The sequence below is a fragment of the Cryptomeria japonica genome, chromosome 7 (assembly GCF_030272615.1).
Source record: "Cryptomeria japonica chromosome 7, Sugi_1.0, whole genome shotgun sequence".
NCBI classification, from domain to species: domain Eukaryota; kingdom Viridiplantae; phylum Streptophyta; class Pinopsida; order Cupressales; family Cupressaceae; genus Cryptomeria; species Cryptomeria japonica.
In genome coordinates this window covers 529731087-529744904 of record NC_081411.1, presented here as the reverse complement: position 1 = coordinate 529744904, position 13818 = coordinate 529731087, and the positions used below count along the sequence as shown (strand labels likewise).

Sequence of the window (13818 nt, the reverse complement as noted above, 5' to 3'; positions counted from 1 at the left end):
AATTATTTGATATATTTGTAATTAATTTTTTGAAAAAATTTCTAATTTAAAGAAAATTAAATTCTTTTTAATTATTTAAATTCATTATAAAAATTAGACCATATCTCTAATCTACAAACTATGATAGAATATTTATAAAATGATACTAAATCTAAAAATCAAATGAAAAGAGAATATTTATAAATAAAAAAATAGTGTAAAAATTAGACCATATATCTAATTAAGAAAGAAGTATAGATTTGAAAGTTGAGAATTTTTTAAGTGGGAACTTTGCCCTATCTAAATTGAGAATTTTACCAATACACCTTCCTCTATAAATTTTAGAGGCTCCTACTGACTGCAACCTCTAACAACATATTATAAATTAAGAAATTAAATCTAATACGAAAGATTCAAAATAATAAAAAATTAATTGAATAAAAAAGAAAGAAATAATTAAAAAATTACAAAGATTCTTGATGTTCAATAGCTAAACAACAAACTACAATAAACAATAAATACTAGAGTTGAAGGCCACCTATAAACTATAAACATTTACAATTTCTGAACAACAAGATGCTGCACTACATTCCCAAATTTGAAACAACAAGATGCTACAGATTTAATATCTAATTTATTTTTAATTGTTTACTGTCAATAAAATATTATATTAATATTTTTTTTTCGTAAAATATATATATTTTAAATTATAGCTCAAATTTTAAGATCAAAAAAATGTTCTATTTTATTTTTAAAAAAAGGTGCTAACAATTTGTTTGATTTTACAATTTTTTTGATGGAGGATTTTATATCATTCACAAATAACTTTTAGCTATTTCAAATGGAATAAATCATTGAAATATTTGGCTAAGAGTCTTATGATAAAAGGTCTTGCACTCAACAAGACTTGGCCCTTAGTAGACTTAATTAGAGCCATTCAACTTTATTAGCTACAAAAAAATTCATTGAGAATCATTAACTCTTATTAAAAATAACTTATTTAAAAACAAATAAAACATTTAACAATTTCTTTTTATATTGAACAAAAGAATTACAAAAATGTTAAAAAAAACTATACAAACAATAAGAACTTACCCACTAAAGTTGGCAAAGAGTATGATCCTTACCAGAGTTAATGTCTTCAATTGTTTAAGTTTGACTGATTGTGATGTAGCCCATACATACTTTCTGCAATGCATAACCAAAACTACTTATTCAGACATCAAGGAAATGCTGATTATAATTTACGATAGGTTTATTTATATTTAATTTAAATTTATATAAAAAATTAGTTTCTAAAATAAAAATTGTTTTTGAAAAATTCTATAAATTTAGTTATATTAATTTTAATTGATATTTTGTTCAAAATTTTATAAGTTGATTTTATTTTTTATAATAGAAAAATAAGTTGCATAAAAATTTATTTATATTTGATTGATATTTATATAAGAATGATTTTGACAAAGATATGTATCAAGCAAAATGAGTTTAGATGGAAATGATAGTTCTTCCTCAATTTTTCATATTTAAATAGACATTTTAAATTTGTCATATTTGACAATAAGATAAAAAACACTTGTAACAACTCTAGTAGTTTTGATTAAAAAATAAAATATCTGAAAAATATCTATTTAAATTAAAGGCATAAGATTTCTACAATTCATAATAACATTAAAATTATGTAATGTTTCTAGTTCTATGTATGGTTTATTATCACACTCCATGATCCATCATCAAGATGAGAGAGCTCTGAAAAGCAAATAAAGTATGTAAAATAAAAAAGAAGAAAGGGTGAAGAAGAAAGGATTGCACAAGTTTTCAAGGAGAGAAAATAAAAGTCAAAAACATTAAAAAAAACTAAAAAAATCAAGAATATATAATAAGAAAGTAAAAAAAAAAAAAAAGGAGGGAAAATGAAAAGAAAGAAAAGAAAAAAATGGAGCCAAACACTCAAAAAGAGAACTACACCAGTAGCCGTCATAGCGAACTTTACACACCCACAAATCCTAAAGGGTACATCAGATTTTGATGATTTTTTTTATTGTTCCGACTTCTGAATAGTAATGATGTAGGTAAAAATATACAAAAAAAAACAAATATCTGAAAAAATAAATAATACCGTAATGTCATTCATCAAGCTTAATGGACATTTGTAGATCCCCGCTGCTAATACCAGCAGCGTGAGAGAGAAAAGTTTATCGCATGGGAAGGGTGAAAAAAAAAACGTTGGGCTAAGAAAACTGAGAGTTGAAAAGGGGCCTACAAACTATAAGCAGAGTGTGCTGGTTAAGTTCAGTCCTCGCATGATGATGAGGTTGTTTAAACTCTGAATTTTGTAATGAAATTTCTAAAATGTGTAATGATTTTGGGTTGTATTAGACTGTCGATGATATTACTGTTTTCATTTTTTTTACAACTTTCTAATTGTTTAAATCTATGCAATTTTACTTACAATAATTTAATATATATAAACTATAGAAGCAATAAGAACTGAGCCACTAAAGCTGTGAGAGATTATGATCCTTACCAGAGTTAATGTCTTGATGAGCTTGCTTATTCAACCATCAAGGAAACGCATCAGTTTAAGAGATGCCCCAGAAAATATCAAACTTCCTCACAGTCTTAACAAATATAAAAGTCAAATCTGTCAGTCAACTCGACTGTAATCGCGTAAGCATAGTGATTTACAACTTGCCGCAACTTGGAAATTGATGTACAGTTTCACATGCCTTGTGAAGCTTACAATACTCCATTAAAGGACACTTGTTTTTCCCGTAGGGTGTCAGGTTAAGACATTGCATAAATGACAAAAGTACACAGAATATATGGAACTCACAAGTGTTCTATTGATTCATTATAAGCCAGTACATACAATGATAGTAATATGTTTGACTACAATAGCATGTCCAAAGATTGGAAACAGATACAATATAAAGGAGTTTGGTCAGTTACCCGGTGCCAACTGTCGACAACCGACGGGTTAACTGTCGACAACCGACGGGTTAACTGTCGACGCTAACACAATTTACCTTAATGCTTAATTACCCGACAACATCATCCCCCCCAAAAAGAAATGTCATCTCTGGACAACAAACAACCAAAATGGGAATGATGTACAAGCAAAACTGAAACCCAAAACAACAAATCACTGGGGAGGGAAAGAGGGCGTCCTTGAAGAAGAAGGGGCCGCTGATGTCGAAGCCAACTGCGCCCGCAACCGCATCACCTGATCAGTTCGATAAGCAAGGTCCCGCTCGGCCACCAACTAGTGCTCCTATGACTGCTTCACCCTAAATACAGCCTCCATGAGCTCCTTTTGCTTCGCCTCCAACTCTGCCGCAAGGCTAGTAACGCGGGTCTCTATTGTGGTCTTCATCTCTGACTCAACCGCCAATGCTACTCTCACAGAGCTCAATTCTCTCTTCACCGTGTCCAGAACCTCCTCTGCACGGCCGGCTCGGACCTACTGCTGGGCCAACTCTGTCTCCAACGACGGGATGCGAGCGGCTAGCTTTGCAGCTCTATCTGCCTAGATCTGAGCCTCCCAGAGTCGGTAATAGCCATCCCGCATAGCCTGCTCAATCTGTCTCACCAAATTCTACACTCGACTCTCTCCGGCCACCTCCTGAAACTGCCACTCTGCTCTCATCTCAGGTAGGTCTATGGTCGGCCATCCCCGTGCCTCAAAGCACCTCTGGAATGCCTCTCCTACCCCCATAGTAGCAAACTCATGTAGGCTCTCCAAGGCTGGCTGAACAATGGATTCCTCAACTGTGGAGGCTACCAACCGCTGAACTGCCCCCTCCATCTCAGCAAAAAATTGTGCTACGACAGTAGGTTGGGTCCTCCCTACACCTCCATCCTGAAGGCCCATCCGTGAAGGTATCTCATCCTTGCCACTAGTGGGCAAAACCAGCTCTGCAGGATGCTCCACCAACTCGACTACCTCTACCTACGTAGGATGCTCCCCCAAATCAACTACCTCAGCCTTTGTAGGATGGCGAGGTGTAGCAGGTGGTGGCCCTACTGAAACTATGGGTGTGGTAGCATACCGGTCCAACCATGTGTTTGTGTCCTCGACTGCTTCCTCACTGTCCTTTGCCTGCCCCATGCCTTCCGTCCCTATTTCCTGTTCTGTGACAAGTGAGCGCACTGGAATACAAGGAGTGGTGGTCACTGTAGGTGTCTGTATTATAGGACAAGGATGCCTCTACTCGAATGCTGGAATGGCCACTCCAGGAAGGACTCCCGTCGTCACCCCAGACAAGGAAAGTGGTGTCAATTCCCCGTCCACGTGCAGGAATGCTGGTGTGAATAGTAACTGCCCTGCCCGAACCCCTTCTCCTGGAGGTCATGCCACACCCCCTGCTGGCAGCCTGCGGGTTCCACGTGGTACCTGGCCAAAAGGCACTACACAACCGCCCTCTTCCGTACCAGGGGTCCCTGTCGCCACCTCTACTTCGACCAACTCCGAGAGTCAGAAAGTAGTGTCCCCTCTGGAACACCTCGATGTCTCCTCGGACTCCACACTCTCGTCTGCACTACTCTCTGCCTGTCCTGAGTCGGTGTCACTGGCCGACACCACCACTAGGACTTGCCTTCTTCTCTTCCTGCTGGTCTGACCCTCTCCACTAGCCGTGAGTGTGTCCAACTCCATCCAATAGAAAATAGTTGGCTGCAAGGAATCAATGCAGTCTCGTGGTCACCACCCTCTCAGATTGGCTGGTACCTGTACTTGTACGGAGTCCAAAAACAACCTGATGGCATGGTATGGCATGTAAAAAACTTTGTGCTTCAGCATCAAGAAATTGTGGGCTCTATCGGACAACAAACTCACCCAATCATATACCGTACCTTTCTTCAGGCCCTACATCAGTGCAATCATAGGTACTGCTGCATCTGACTCCCTACTTGCACCAGTTAATCGACTCTGCATCAAATTGAGCAAGCACTGCTAGATGCCAGGTTTCAGTAATGTTTTCTTTAACCCTCTGCCCTGCGGTGCGAGAATACTTGCCCAGTCGGTTGTCGTCAAGTCATCTCGACACATTTCTTTTAACAGTTGCGTTTTCCGTTCTTGGGACATCTTTGTTGTATTTTTGTCAATCTTTCTCCCTTTATCTTGAATGCCAAAAACCCTCTTGAAATCATCCAGATTAAAAGAAACTATGATATCTATATGCTGAAACTTAAATGACGACGTATGCAACTCTGGATCATAGGTTTTGATCATAGTGTGCAAGCACAGTTCAAATTCCTTAATAGAAAAGATGGGCATTTTTACTACGTCATGGATGCATGCTTTGGCAAGGGCTACTTTGACCTCAATGTCGGCTGGGGTTAGGGTCGTTTCCTACCATTGTCTGCACGTACTTCCAGCTAGTCCCTCAAACGTCATAGTGTCCGGCGTGACTTTGTGCGTGCGTGCAAGCTGCACCACGGCCTTCCCCCGACTCACATCCTGTTGATCACCCATCAAATCCTTTCCGTGTTGTCCTCTCTGAGTTTCCTGTAGCCTCCTTCGCCAATCTAATTTCTTCAACTTTCTAGTTGCCTGCTCCATCAACTGAATTTTTGTTTCCTAGGGTATGCATATAGCCAATTCCATTATGGTGGTACAGCTGCTGTAGTGTGTACGGCGTGGCAAGTTTCGACCTCTTTCCCTAATGCAATGGTGTACAGAATATGGGCCTGTAGATCAAAACATCATCAATTCAAAACCCTACGGACTTTTCTCTTTCCCATGGATTAATTTGCCTTCGTACGATTCCCCTTTTTTTTCCCTGTACCCATGAATCGTACAGTCTTTTTCATACACCAATGACCGTACAGGATTGTATGTCTTTCCTCTTTTCTAGAGTTGCGTCCGTACGGAGATGTACGGAATTGTTTCGTACGAAAAATGCCTAGGTTCATGGCCATACGGATTTGTGTAGCTCGTTTGACACTTTTGTCCGTACAGGTCTGCACGGAATTACCACGTACGAATATGTCTTTGTCCGTACTAATATGTCTTTGTTTGTACTAATGTGTAACATTCCGTACTTGGCAATGCTTCCCGTCAATCTGGCAATGATTTCCATCAATCTGGCAATGATTTCCGTCGATCTGGCAATGATTTTCGTCAATCTGGCAATGATTTCCATACGGGAATTTCCTTTATGTCTCTACTGACTAGGTCCCATTTTCATATTTGCCGAAATTAAAAACATTGCTTGTAAAAGAAATATTACAAAAATGATGTGCGGCAGGGACCTCCGTGTGCGCTAGGGACTTCTGCGAGGGGCGCTGCCCATCGATCCCGCTGGGGCGCTTCCCCAGACCCCCAATTTATTTTTTTGAGCTACAATACACTTTTGAGTTGGGCAAAGGCATCAGAGAAGTCAATTTTTTTTTTTTTCTTTTCAATTTTCACGATCTGGGCGTTCCCGTTGTTCCCGGTACACCTTCAATTTCGAGTCGTTGACTGCCTCGGTTATTTCCTTGCCGTCGAGCGTCCACAGTTTAATGGCTCCGCTCACGCCAACTTCGTGGACCTTAAATGGACCCAACCACTTTACCTTGGACTTGCCAGGCTTTATTTCATTACGTCCGTTAAACTTCAGCACAAGTTGTTCAGGAGTAAACTGCATTCTTCGCAGGTGTTTGTCATGCCACATTTTCCGCCTCTATTGTGCCATCTCCATCGCCCACTGAGCCATCATTCGTCGCTCATCCAATTTGTTCAAGGCGTACAACCTCTCTCGGAGACTCTCCATGTCGCCTAGTCTATTATCAATGGCGATCCGAAGGCTCGGCACCATAAATTCCACTGGCACCACCGCTTCCTGCCCGAACATTAACTGGAAGGGGGTCTGTCCTGTGGTGACCTTATACGTCGTCCGGTATGCCCACAGTACTGACGGTAAGCATTCCTCTCAATCTTCCTTCTCCACTCCGCAAGACTTGTAAATGACAGAGACGATTATTTTGTTTGTCGCCTTGGCTTGCCCATTCGCTCGAGGATAGTAGGGGTTTGATAAAGAGTGGAATATCTTGAACTCTGTCGTGAGCAACCAGATTATGTGATTGACAAAATGTCCTCCCAGGTCACTCGTCAATTGGATTGGAATCTCATACCATGTACTGATTTGCTCGTAGATAAACCTTGTCGTACTGACGACTGAATTGTCTGGCAGAGCCCGTGCCTCGACCCACTTGGTCAAGTATTTTCTGGCCACCACAATGTATCTGCACCGTCGGGCTCGACTTGCCTTCAAAGGTCCGATGAAATCCAACCCCCATCATTCAAACAATTCCTGGGCATTGGACGGGTTGAGGGGCATAAAATCCCTCCTCAGCGGCCTCCCTACCCGTTGGCACGTGTCACAACTCGTCACCCACTCCCAGGTGTCATTGTGCAGTGTCAGCCACCATAGCCCTGCCAATAGAACTTTCCTGGCCGTGGTGTCGGGCCCCATGTGCCCTCCTGCCGGGCCTTCATGTGCTTCCCGTAAAACACCTTGAATTTCTTCCTCCAGGACACATCGTCGTAGGACCTGGTCAGGTCCCATTTTATACAAAAGGCCATTAATGAGTTGAAACGTCCCACTCCTTAGTACGAGCTTCCTTCGCTCCCCTAGTGGCATCTCTCTAGGGAATTGTGATGTTGACAAATATTCCTCGATGCTTGTGTACTAGGCAGGAAGGACGACAATGCGGAATAAGTGGGTGTCTGAGAAGTCTTCATTTACTCCTTCCGCTAGTTCCCCTGACTTGATTCTAGATAGTTGGTCGGCTATCACATGGCTTTTCCTAGGTTGTACAATAATGTTAAATGTAAACCCCTGTAGCAACAGCAACCATCGGTTGATGCGCCCCTGAATGATTGACTTATTCATCAGGTACATTAACACCTGGTGGTCCACATAGAATGTGAACGGCGTGGCCAGTAAGTAATGTCTAAACTTCTGGACAGAGTACACACTTCAGGCAGGAAAAGGTTGAAAAGACTGGACAAATCACTCAAGTTGGCACAACAGTCCAATTATTCTTATATTTATTTACTGTTTCTGGATTCTATCATGTATGAAAATCCAAAGTAATAAGTGAATATTAGAATAGATTGTAGAAATCTGATAGCATTAATCAAATTATTCTTTTCTTAATTCTACATTTTTAAGTTTTATGCTCGACATGTGCTAGTTTCAACAAAAGCCCATAAATCAGTTTTTAAAGATATGTAATGCATTAGTAATATTAAAAGAGAATCACAACACTCAAATTATTATTATATTCACTTATTGTTTCTGTATTCTATTGTGTATGCAAATCTAGAAGCAAGCCGTTTAGATTTGTAATAGTAATTGAGTATGTTTTTTTTGCAAACAATTATGAAATAGAAGAGATTAATAATTGTGTAACCATAACTTTAATTGAATCCTAACCCTAATTAAGTTGTAATCTTTTTGAACCCTAACTATAATACCGATTGAATGTTAATTATAAATTTAATTGAATCCTAAATTTAATGCATAATAATCCTAACCTATATTGAACACTAATCTTAACCCTTATCCTAACCCTATTTTAACTCTAATAAAAGTCTTGTCTCTAATTCCAATTAGAACTTTAATCTTAATTGAATTGTATTCCAAACCTCTTTGAATTCTAAATATAATTTAACCAACACTAAATCAAAAGTTTTACCTATATGCCTAATTGATCCTTAACCCTAACTCCAATTTAACTTTATATCTAACCCTTACCCTAATTAAATCCTTACCCTAACCATGTTTGAACTATAACCATAATCTAATCCTAACTCAAAAATTTATTTTATAACCTTAATTAAACACTAATTGAATCATAGTCCTAACCCTAATTGAACCCTACCCCTATTAAAACTCTAACACTAAGCTATAAATCTAACCCTAATTGAAATATAATCCTAACCCTTTTTTAATAGTAATTGAATATGTTTTTTTCAAACAATTTGCAAATAGAACAAAAGAGATGAAAGTGAGAACAATTTTTATTTATATTACATTGTATTAATATTTATAATTTCACAATTAATTAATAATCAATTAATTCTAGCATCAAAATATTTTCACCTAGTTTCAATAATAAAGGTAAAATTCATTTGTCATGGTAGTTACCTTGTAACATATATCAAATTAAAAAAAAAAGTAGATTTAGAAAGTGGATCCAATTAGAGCCAATTAGATTGAAGAAAAACAATTTTTGTAATTTGAAAACTTAAAAATCATGCATCTTAACTATTAAAAAAAATTAAAAAAACATGGAAAGAAAAAATTCATAGATATAATTGGTGGAAAAGCAATTTAGTAATAACGAGTTAATGAAAATTGGTGCAACTGATTTCAACAGTACTAGCCTAACGACAAGTACTAATAAGTGAATATTAGAATAGATCGTAGAAATCTGATATCATTAGTTAAATTATTCTTCCTTTAATTTCACATTTGTAAGTTTTATGCAGGACATGTGTTGGTTTCAACAAAGGTCCATAAATCAGCTTTTAAAGATATGTAATGTATCAGTAATTAAATTAGAGACTTTTTAAAAAGCCAAATATAACAAACTATTACGACTTATCATTTTATTAAATTAGATCTTCATTAACAATTTTGATAAATTAAAATAAAATTTATTTGTTTATTCAAATCATATATATTGTTTATGTCTAATTTTTTAGTCTTCTTATTGATATTGATATTTTTTTATTTTATCAATTTTTCAAAAATACACATTGAAGATTAGATTCTTGAGTTTTAGGTTTACTATTTTCTTTAGTTTCTATAAACTAATTAAAGATGATCAATTTAAATGGTCTACACCTCATTCATATTTCATTCCTTTATTCAAAGATGAAAATGCCAATCTTTACTTGAAAGTAATAGTCACTAACAAAGGACTTGAAAAAATCTACTTCCTCAATAAGGTCTTGTATCAAGTTTCTTGTTTCACAACTTAAGAACCTTTTTTTCATTATTTTTGTCATAATCTATATATCATTTCTCTTAATAAATTATAATAATTTATCAAATGTGTCATTAATTTCTTCATAATATGTCCTTAATGCCCAAAAAGACCGTTTTCTCCAAAAATAGAGTTAAATCTTGTAAAACATATTTATAGTAATACTGTAGGATTTTGCCAAGATCAAGGGCACAATGAAAAGCATAAAAGAGAGACAATAGAATGAAAAGAACAAACTGTATTCTCATCAAGATGCAAATGATCAACTGGATTAACCAATACAATGAATATAGGCCTGCTTATATAGGCAAGGCCATATGGATGTATGAGCACACAAATATGACATGTGGCTCAATGAGAAACAAGGGTAGGTAAGAAATACTAGGGGTAGGTAGGAGAAATAATATAATATTCCACAAGAGGTGGATGACCCACCGAATGTGGAGTGTAATAGCAAAATAAGACCACAAAAGGTGGAATTTCTCCTACAAGCTCTATCCCTATGTGCACACTTCCCTAAGTGTCTCAAATCCAAACTACGAAGAGATGCATTATCCTAAGTTAACTTAAGTAAAGTGTAATAATATCCATAATGAATATTTATTTACACCAACACCCCCCCTTAAGTGCAACTTAGGGGAATGAAGACTCAAGTCAACAATGCAAGATGGGTCCCGGCTACTAGGTCATGATAGGTACCCATGTACAATATGCAAAGGCAAGCAAAACCATGCAATGCAATCTCTCACAAATGGAGAAAGGGAGAAAACCCAGTGGGAAAAAACTCCCCCCCAAAAAAGAGATGAATGTACAAAAGACTCTCAAAGAAGAAGGACAAAACCTCAAAGAGGAAAAATTCCCCCCCATAAGAGAGGAAGGAGAAGTCAGCTGACCCCCCCTAATGACACATCCCGCACCCCCAAGAGAGCTCGCAACTGCTGGAACTTACTCTCGGTGAAAGGTTTGGTGAATATGTCAGCAACCTACTCCACTGTAGGACAATACTGCAAATCAATGACCTGCTCCTGAATGAGCTCATAGATATAGTGCATATGAATCTCGATGTGTTTGGTCCACTGGTGTTGGACTGGGTTCTTCGAGATTGCAATAGCACTCTGATTGTCGCAATGTAGAACTATCGGCCATGGAGTGGTGAATCCAAACTCTGTGAGAATCTGCTGGAGCCAAATGGTCTCAATCGCTGCGTTAACAGCACCTCGATACTCAGCCTCAGTCGAAGAGAGAGCAATAGCATGTTGCTTCTTGCTCTGCCAACAAATGGGGCCCGAACCAAGGTGAAAACTGTAACCAGAAGTAGACTTACGATCATCAAGATCGCCAGCCCAATCGGAGTCTGTGTAACCAACCAAGCGAAGTCCTGTGCCTACTGCATAGTGAATCCCATAGTGATGTGTACCCTGGATGTGATGAAGGATGCATTTGGCGGCTTTCCAATGAAGCTCATGTGGTTCCTGCATGAAGCGGGAAACCATGCCAACTGCAAATGAAATATCAGGGCGTGTATGAGTCAAGTAGATGAGACTACCCACAAGCTGACGATACAAAGTGGCATCAACTAGTGGAGAAGAACACTGAGCCTCAAGCTTGACTCCTGAAAGAAAGGGAGTCGGGGCAGGCTTACAATCAGCCATATGAAAGCGTGCAAGTAGATCAAGAGCATACTTGGGCTGCGATAATGTAATCCCGGAAGGTGACTGTGAAATCTCTATCCCAAGAAAGTAGTGCAAAAGATCCAAGTCAGTCATAGCAAATCTGTCATGCAAAGCAGATTTGACCCTGCTAATGATGGATGAAGTACTCCTTGTCATGATAAAGTCATCAACATAGAGAACAAGTATCAAGTGAGAGTCATCCTGTCACAAAATGTAGACATTCGGATCGAAATGACACCTGGTGAACCCTGCGGAGAGAAGAAAGGAATCCATCTTGGCGTACCAAGCCCTGGGGGCCTACTTAAGGCCATAGAGAGATTTCCTTAGTCTGCAAACCAAGGAAGTATCCTGGATGAAACCCTGTGGCTACTCCATATAAATCTCCTCATCAAGATCACCATGAAAAAAGGCACTCTTCACATCCATCTGATGTATAGCCCAACCATGAGCTGCAGCAATAGCAAGTGTCAAACGAATGGAGTTCATCTTGGCTATGGGTGCAAAGGTCTCAGTATAGTCAACACCTGCAACCTGTGAGAAACCTTTCGCAACAAGCCAAGCCTTATACTTATCCACACTACCATCCACTGCAAACTTGGTCTGATAGATCCACTTACATCGAACCATCTTTCTCCCCTTAGGGAGATGGACTAAATCCCATGTGTTGTTCCTCATCAAGGAACTATACTCTTCCTCCATAGCTTGGTCCCTCTCAGGAACCCTTGATGCTTCCCTAAATGTCTGAGGATCGGAAGTAGTAGCAATGAATGCATGTGGAAGATCCTGATGTTGTGATCGAGTTCTCCGTGTATCTGAAGGATCCCCAACAAGAGAACCCATAGACTCAAGTGTCTGTCGAGCCCAACAAGGTCTAGGTGGAGGTGGAGAACGAGGCTCTTCAACTGCAAGTGGACCCTGCAGAGGTGTAACCATGTGAGTCGGAGTTGAAGGAGTCTCATCATCTGAATCACTAACATCACTATCCACAATGGAGGAAGGTGGAGGAGGTAGAGAGGCTAAGCTAGGAGAGCTTTCCTCAAAGTGAACACTCCTCTCAATGAACACCTCATGTGTCTCAAGATCCATCAATCTGTATGCCTTAACACCCTCAGGATATCCAACAAATATGCAAGGTTGACTCTGTGGTTCCAATGCCTTGCATTTCTGCGGAGGTATGCGAGCCCATGCTGGACACCCAAAGACTCTAAAATGTCTCATAATCGGTTTCCTACTAGCCCAAGCCCCAAAAGGAGTAATACCTTGCAAAGCTTTGTGAGGAACCCAATTCTGGATGTGTGTGGCACAACTGATAGCCTCTGCCCAAAAAGAGGGATCAAGAGAACATGCATGTATCATACAGCTAGCCATTTCTTTGAGAGTTCTATTCTTGCATTCTGCAACCCCGTTCTGCTGTGGAGTGTATGCGATAGAATGTTGAAGATCAATCCCCTCAAATGTACAAAAATCCTCAAGTCTTTTGTTCACATATTCCCTTCCATTATTTGTGCGAAGAATCTTGACCACTTTCCCTGATTGCTTCTCCACATGAGTCTTGAAGTCCTGAAATCTGTCAAATACTTCACTCTTATGAATAAGAAAGTAGACCCAAGTGAAGCGGGAGTAGTCATCAATGAAGGTGCTGGAAATGGACCTGCTACATCGCTGTGAACAAGTTGAAGAACTTCCAAAGCTCTCCAAGCTTTCCCCTTATCAAACTTCTCTTCGGGATGCTTGCCCATGGAACAACCTGAACATACACCCTCTAAAAAACTAATTCGAGGTAGACCTGTGACCATGTCTTTAGTGTTGAGCTGCTGAAGATAGTGGTAGTTGAGGTGACCAAACCGCTCATGCCATAGCTTACTTTCTGAATTTGAATGAGTAAGCAAGGCCCTAGAAGGTGAACTTGGCACAAAGTGGGAGAATGAATAAAGCCTTGAGTTGTCATTGACTTGTCCCACTGCTACCAAGGCATCATCATCAAGTTCCTTTACCACAACTGAATCTGGTGTAAACTCAACCTTTTTCCCATTCCCATAGTGAGTGATTTGGTAGATAGAGAGAAGGTTAGTAGACAAGTTAGGAACATAGAGAACATTCTCAAATGTTCCATCATCCCTATCAACTAAACCTTTCCCTTCAACCTCTACTTGTGTATCATCACCTATGTAAATGTGAGGTA

General features: G+C 39.0%; 1 long non-coding RNA gene across 1 annotated transcript; it reads right to left on the bottom strand.

Moving 5' to 3' along the window:
• Window positions 1-755: 755 nt before the first annotated feature.
• Window positions 756-2605, bottom strand: LOC131031103 (uncharacterized). Its single transcript, XR_009102974.2, has 3 exons — window positions 2507-2605; window positions 1075-1167; window positions 756-929 (listed from the first exon to the last, which is right to left on the bottom strand). It is a non-coding gene; the product is annotated as an uncharacterized LOC131031103 (long non-coding RNA).
• Between the last annotated feature and the right edge of the window lie 11213 nt (window positions 2606-13818).